Source organism: Astyanax mexicanus, unplaced genomic scaffold (genome assembly GCF_023375975.1).
Source record: "Astyanax mexicanus isolate ESR-SI-001 unplaced genomic scaffold, AstMex3_surface scaffold_64, whole genome shotgun sequence".
Taxonomy (NCBI): domain Eukaryota; kingdom Metazoa; phylum Chordata; class Actinopteri; order Characiformes; family Acestrorhamphidae; genus Astyanax; species Astyanax mexicanus.
This window is the reverse complement of record NW_026040074.1, coordinates 115001-121335: the sequence shown is the minus strand read 5'-3', so window position 1 is coordinate 121335 and position 6335 is coordinate 115001. Positions and strand designations below refer to the sequence as shown.

General features: G+C 54.2%; 2 non-coding genes across 2 annotated transcripts; both read left to right on the top strand.

Moving 5' to 3' along the window:
* The first annotated feature begins 3635 nt into the window (after positions 1–3635).
* Positions 3636–5499, top strand: LOC125798622 (18S ribosomal RNA). Its single transcript, XR_007437415.1, has one exon. It is a non-coding gene; the product is annotated as an 18S ribosomal RNA (ribosomal RNA).
* Positions 5500–5872: 373 nt separating this feature from the next.
* On the top strand, positions 5873–6026 carry LOC125798627 (5.8S ribosomal RNA). Its single transcript, XR_007437420.1, has one exon. It is a non-coding gene; the product is annotated as a 5.8S ribosomal RNA (ribosomal RNA).
* The last annotated feature ends 309 nt before the right edge of the window (positions 6027–6335 follow it).

The window sequence follows — 6335 nt, the reverse complement described above, 5'->3', positions numbered from 1 at the left end:
ACCGCATGTTTGTGGTTCACGGCGTGAAATGACTCGTAGACGACCTGATTCAGTGTCAGGGTTTCGTAAGTGGCAGAGCAGCACCGCGCTGCGATCCATTAAGAATCATCCCTGTACTCTAACTTTTGTCTCCAACTGGTGCTACCCTCGAGGGGGTCAGGAGGCGGCGCGGCGTCCCGCGCCAAAAGCACCTTTTTTTGGAAGTTCCTTGGTCTACCAGTGGCCCTGGTGGACGGGGAGGGCGACCGAAACTCACGAGTCGCGCCCGTAGGTAAGGTGCGGCCGTGGGTGAGGCCTCACGCCTCGCGGTCTCCCTCTTCTGGAAGGGGAACTCGCCAAAAAAATTCCTCTAAGTCCAACTCGGTCTACCAGTGGTCCGTTGGTCTACCAGTGGTCCGTTGGTCTACCAGTGGCCCGGAGGTCTAAGGGCGCGCGCTGAAGTGTGTAGCCCGAGGAGGTGTGCTTAAGTGCGGGGTGCCAAGGTTAACTGGTGCGCCGGGACCTCCAGGCCTGGTTCCCCCCCCGGATGGGTGGAGGAGTGAGGCCCAGGACTGGGCGGAGGACTGAGGCCAAGGGCTGGGTGATTCCTCCAGGGCTGGTTCCCCAGGGGACTGGCTGAGGACTGAGGCCCAGCGACTGGGTGAGTCCTCCAGGGCTGGTTCCCCAGGGGACTGGCTGAGGACTGAGGCCCAGCGACTGGGTGAGTCCTCCAGGGCTGGTTCCCCAGGGGACTGGCTGAGGACTGAGGCCCAGGGACTGGGTGAGTCCTCCAGGGCTGGTTCCCCAGGGGACTGGCTGAGGACTGAGGCCCAAGGACTGGGTGAGTCCTCCAGGGCTGGTTCCCCAGGGGATTGGCTGAGGACTGAGGCCCAGGCCTGGGTGAGTCCTCCAGGGCTGGTTCCCCAGGGGATTGGCTGAGGACTGAGGCCCAAGGACTGGGTGAGTCCTCCAGGGCTGGTTCCCCAGGGGATTGGCTGAGGACTGAGGCCCAGGCCTGGGTGAGTCCTCCAGGGCTGGTTCCCCAGGGGATTGGCTGAGGACTGAGGCCCAGGGCTGGGTGGAGGACTGAGGCCCAGGCCTGGGTGAGTTCAGCTTGGTCTACCAGTGGAAGGTGCGAAAAGTCGAAAAAAAAAAATAAATGACTAAGTCCAACTTGGTCTACCACTGGTTGGTGCGAAAACCTGAAAAAAATGACTAAGTCCAACTTGGTCTACCAGTGGTAGGCTCGAAAAGTTGAAAAAAAATGACTAAGTCCAACTTGGTCTACCAGTGGTAGGCTCGAAAAGTCGAAAAAATGACTAAGTCCAACTTGGTCTACCAGTGGTAGGCTCGAAAAGTCGAAAAAATGACTAAGTCCAACTTCGTCTACCAGTGGTAGGCTCGAAAAGTCGAAAAAATGACTAAGTCCAACTTGGTCTACCAGTGGTAGGCTCGAAAAGTCGAAAAAATGACTAAGTCCAACTTGGTCTACCAGTGGTAACTCTGAAAAGTCGAAAAAATGACTAAGTCCAACTTGGTCTACCAGTGGTAGCTCTGAAAAGTCGAAAAAATGACTAAGTCCAACTTGGTCTACCAGTGGTAGCTCTGAAAAGTCGAAAAAATGACTAAGTCCAACTTGGTCTACCAGTGGTAGCTCTGAAAAGTCGAAAAAATGACTAAGTCCAACTTGGTCTACCAGTGGTAGCTCTGAAAAGTCGAAAAAATGACTAAGTCCAACTTGGTCTACCAGTGGTAGGCTCGAAAAGTTGAAAAAATAACTAAGTCCAACTTGGTCTACCAGTGGTAGCTCTGAAAAGTCGAAAAAATGACTAAGTCCAACTTGGTCTACCAGTGGTAGGCTCGAAAAGTCGAAAAAATGACTAAGTCCAACTTGGTCTACCAGTGGTAGGCTCGAAAAGTTGAAAAAATGACTAAGTCCCATTTGGTCTACCAGTGGTAGCTCTGAAAAGTCGAAAAAATGACTAAGTCCAACTTGGTCTACCAGTGGTAGGCTCGAAAAGTTGAAAAAATGACTAAGTCCAACTTGGTCTACCAGTGGTAGCTCTGAAAAGTCGAAAAAATGACTAAGTCCAACTTGGTCTACCAGTGGTAGGCTCGAAAAGTTGAAAAAATAACTAAGTCCAACTTGGTCTACCAGTGGTAGCTCTGAAAAGTCGAAAAAATGACTAAGTCCAACTTGGTCTACCAGTGGTAGGCCCGAAAAAGCTGAAAAAATGACTAAGTCCAACTTGGTCTACCAGTGGTAGGCTCGAAAAGTTGAAAAAATAACTAAGTCCAACTTGGTCTACCAGTGGTAGCTCTGAAAAGTCGAAAAAATGACTAAGTCCAACTTGGTCTACCAGTGGTAGGCCCGAAAAAGCTGAAAAAATGACTAAGTCCAACTTGGTCTACCAGTGGTAGGCTCGAAAAGTTGAAAAAATGACTAAGTCCCATTTGGTCTACCAGTGGTAGCTCTGAAAAGTCGAAAAAATGACTAAGTCCAACTTGGTCTACCAGTGGTAGGCTCGAAAAGTCGAAAAAATGACTAAGTCCAACTTGGTCTACCAGTGGTAGGCTCGAAAAGTTGAAAAAATGACTAAGTCCAACTTGGTCTACCAGTGGTAGGCCCGAAAAAGCTGAAAAAATGACTAAGTCCCACTCGGTCTACCAGTGGTAGGTCGAAAAAGTGCGAAATTTTTCTAAGTCCCCACTTTTGGTCTACCATTTCACGCCAAAAACTAGTGAGGGTGGCGAGCTCCAGGATTTCTGACCCCCTTCGCCCGACTCCCTTGCCCGACGAAGGTGCACTCCGGTCGGCCTCGGAGCGAGTTCGCCCGCGCTCTGGAGGATTTTTCGTCGGGGGGTTTTTCAAAGGGGTGCCGTCGGACTGTTGAGGAGAGTGGCAATGACTAGGGGTCCAAGCACTGGAGATGATTCTCCATTCATTTCTAAGCATGGCAGAGCTTAAATAAAGCCCCAATAATGGTTCCAAAGTGGATTTTTGGACACTATAACACGGACCCGATCCTACCCGACCAAGAAGCTCCGCAGGTCGGCCTCCGTCCCGCCCCCCGCCCCCCAGGCGGTACGGAGGAAAAACCAAACTTCCAGAGACGGTTCCAGGGGGGGTATCTCTTTCATTATTTTGACCCGATCGAATGGACTACCGAGCCCGCCTGGGTAGGCAACCGCGCGGCCCTCCGTGGCCACTGTGCGCGGTGCGTTCCTACCCGACCCAGCGGGTTAGCCTCCAGGGGGGTCCTCCGTCAGGGGGAGGACCTTTCCGAACCTATCCGAGGGAGTCGTAGACGGCCCGTCTATATCTCAATCTGCCCTACACGATAACCGGTCGGCCCGGAGCCGTCGGACTCGGATGCCTCGGTGGTCCTCGCGTCCAACCGAGCTCCAGCACCCGGCTTCAAAAAGCTCCGGACCCCCGGTTTCGGAACGAGCGTTTCCTTGTTATCCCCGAAGCAAGCGGGAACTCGCGCAGCGGAGTTGCCACACTAATTTCCACTGGGAGCAATGAGGGGTGAGCTCGGACGAGCCTCTCCGCCCGTCCCCCCCTCCCCGGGGGGTCCTTCGGACGGTACGGGGCCGATCCCTCTCCCCTCTAAGAACCAATGGTTTTTTCTGTGACAAAAACCACTCGCAGCAACCTGGTTGATCCTGCCAGTAACATATGCTTGTCTCAAAGATTAAGCCATGCAGGTCTAAGTGCACACGGAAGGTACAGTGAAACTGCGAATGGCTCATTAAATCAGTTATGGTTCCTTTGATCGCTCCACACGTTACTCGGATAACTGTGGTAATTCCAGAGCTAATACATGCAAACGAGCGCTGACCGGTCCTCTCTCGGGGGGGCCGGGATGCGTGCATTTATCAGACCCAAAACCCACCCGGGGGGACCCGCGAGGGTTTCCCCCGGCCCTTTGGTGACTCTAGATAACCTCGGGTCGATCGCGCGCCCACCGCGGCGGCGACGTCTCATTCGAATGTCTGCCCTATCAGCTGTCGATGGTAGCATAGGGGGCTACCATGGTGACCACGGGTAACGGGGAATCAGGGTTCGATTCCGGAGAGGGAGCCTGAGAAATGGCTACCACATCCAAGGAAGGCAGCAGGCGCGCAAATTACCCATTACCGACACGGTGAGGTAGTGACGAAAAATAACGATGCAGGTCTCTTTCGAGGCCCTGTAATCGGAATGAACGTATCCTAAACACATGGGTGAGGACCCATTGGAGGGCAAGTCTGGTGCCAGCAGCCGCGGTAATTCCAGCTCCAATAGCGTATATTAAATTTGCTGCAGTTAAAAAGCTCGTAGTTGGACTTCGGGAGTGGGCTGGCGGTCCGCCGCGAGGCGAGCTACCGCCTGTCCCAGACCCTGCCTCCCGGCGCCCCCCGGATGCCCTTGGTTGGGTGTCCGGTCCTCAGGGGTCCGGAGCGTTTACTTTGAAAAAATCAGAGTGTTCAAAGCGGGCACCAAACTCGCCTGAATGCCTGAGCTAGGAATAATGGAATAGGACTCCGGTTCTATTTTGTGGGTTTCCTGAACCAGGGCCATGATTAAGAGGGACGGCCGGGGGCATTCGTATTGCGCCGCTAGAGGTGAAATTCTTGGACCGGCGCAAGACGGACGAAAGCGAAAGCATTTGCCAAGAATGTTTTCATTAATCAAGAACGAAAGTCGGAGGTTCGAAGACGATCAGATACCGTCGTAGTTCCGACCGTAAACTATGCCGACCCGCGATCCGGCGGCGTTATTCCCATGACCCGCCGGGCAGCGTGCGGGGAAACCAGAGTCTTTGGGTTCCGGGGGGAGTATGGTTGCAAAACTGAAACTTAAAGGAATTGACGGAAGGGCACCACCAGGAGTGGAGCCTGCGGCTTAATTTGACTCAACACGGGGAACCTCACCCGGCCCGGACACGGAAAGGATTGACAGACTGATGGCTCTTTCTCGATTCTGTGGGTGGTGGTGCATGGCCGTTCTTAGTTGGTGGAGTGATTTGTCTGGTTAATTCCGATAACGAACGAGATTCCTTCGTGCTAAATAGTTACGCGGCCCCCCGCGGTCGCGGTTAACTTCTTAGAGGGACCAGTGGCGTATAGCCACGCGAGATGGAGCAATAACAGGTCTGTGATGCCCTTAGATGTCCGGGGCTGCACGCGCGCCACAATGGCCGGGCCAGCGTGTGCCTACCCTACGCCGAGAGGCGCGGGTAATCCGCTTAAACCCGTTCGTGACGGGGATTGGGGATTGCAATTATTCCCCATGAACGAGGAATTCCCAGTAAGTGCGGGTCATCAGCTCGCGCTGATTAAGTCCCTGCCCTTTGTACACACCGCCCGTCGCTACTACCGATTGGATGGTTATGTGAGGTCCTCGGATCGGCCACGCCGGGGCTCCTTCGCGGGGCCTTGGTGCTGTGCTGAAAAGTCGATCGAACTTGATCATCTAGAGGAAGTAAAAGTCGTAACAAGGTTTCCGTAGGTGAACCTGCGGAAGGATCATTACCGGGACTTGGGTTGGTAGTGTCTCCCAGTAGGCGCGACTCCCATTTCCACAAACAAAAAATGTTCAAGCCACGGCCCGACGTTGGGAACTACAGGGATTCCCTTCGGCCTTTTAATGACTTGATCGAAAAACGGTGTCCTGAGCAAAAAACGTGTTTTACGGCCAAAGGGAGACGGGTACCTGGCCCCCGAAGTCCGTCTGCGGGGTTTCTTACTCCGGAGGCGGCTCGGCGGCGCGGTTTGATGACCCCGAGTTCGCTTAGGCGTTCCGGGGCGCCCGTACCCGCGGCTGCCGTAAAACATTATTTCAAACCGTCACTTTTTGTGTCTGTTGGTTACATGGCTTCGAAACAAAAACAACCATAAAGAGTACAACTCTTAGCGGTGGATCACTTGGCTCGTGCGTCGATGAAGAACGCAGCCAGCTGCGAGAACTAATGTGAATTGCAGGACACATTGATCATCGACACTTTGAACGCACATTGCGGCCCCGGGTCAATCCCGGGGCCACGCCTGTCTGAGGGTCGCTATTCCAATCTATCGGACCTTTTCGTTCCGTCTCCCTCTTCCCTCCGGGGAAGAGTTAAGAGACGGTTCGAGGGGACCGCGGCTGGAGGTTCGCAGGTGCCCGATCCGAGGCGCCTTCGTCTTCCTAAAAGCAGACTCGGTCAGGTTCCCTTCTCGTTCGGGACTCGACAAAAGCCGCTCGACGGGCTTGATCGCGGGGGAAAAGACTTTCGTCCACCCCTCTCGCCTTCGTCTCCGTTGCCCAGCGATGGGTCTCGGAGGCCGGCTTTCCACACACCGTCCTCTACCGTTCCTCGTTCCGGCGAGGG